Raw genomic sequence first — 792 nt, 5'->3', positions numbered from 1 at the left:
TGTCAAATGATTGATGCAAAACTTAAAGCAGAATTCTTCTAAATCCTCCGCATCATATCGGACTGCAGCAGAGAATAATGAAAAGGCATTCTCCACAGTAATTCCTCGCTTGATAATGTGCTGACAAAGTTTTTTCAGTCTGTTTTCACAATAAGATGTCGCCAAATCCAAAAGACCTATAGCATCTTCTGGCGGCAGGTCAACGGTGTCTGTGTAGAGGTACTGGAGAAAGGCACGATACACTGGGTAAGAAAATTGGTCGATTTCTATCACTTCCTTCATATCCTCATTCCAATATGACTGGAACATGGATCGAAAGTGCTCACACCTGATTTTCAAAACAGCTTTATGGACATGAATATATTTCCCATCAATTTGAAACTTCAGATCAGCAGTTTCTGGACTATCAAATTCTTTCTTCAGTGACTCTGCGACTGTTAAAAAGTCTTCATGCTCCACAGAGAGGAGGCGCCACGAGACAGCAGGGGTGGCGAAGCAGGCGAACACATCGTCCGTGCAGGAAAAGTGGGTGAGATGAGGGAGGATCACCGACTGGCCTCGGCACTGGCCCCACATATACACATGCCCACCTTGGGTCTTGGCAGCAGACGTATGGGCAGAGTGACAGGCTGCGATCTCCACTACCCTTTCTTTCTCCACCATGATGTGTGCTGGGCTTAGCAGGTTATTTTTATTGCCAGTTCCCAGCTGCCCATATGTGTTAGCTCCCCAGGCATAGAGCAAGCCCTCATCTGTTAGTGCTAGGGTATGTGCATAGCCGCAGACAATCTG

At 46.5% G+C, this 792-nt stretch overlaps 1 pseudogene; it reads right to left on the bottom strand.

The window, feature by feature from the left end:
- Nucleotides 1–6: 6 nt before the first annotated feature.
- On the bottom strand, nucleotides 7–786 carry LOC103250693 (annotated as a pseudogene).
- Nucleotides 787–792: the final 6 nt, after the last annotated feature.

The sequence above is a fragment of the Carlito syrichta genome, unplaced genomic scaffold (assembly GCF_000164805.1).
Source record: "Carlito syrichta isolate Samal-C Ts95f unplaced genomic scaffold, Tarsius_syrichta-2.0.1 Scaffold131440, whole genome shotgun sequence".
NCBI lineage: Eukaryota > Metazoa > Chordata > Mammalia > Primates > Tarsiidae > Carlito > Carlito syrichta.
This window is presented reverse-complemented; position numbering and strand designations above follow the sequence as displayed.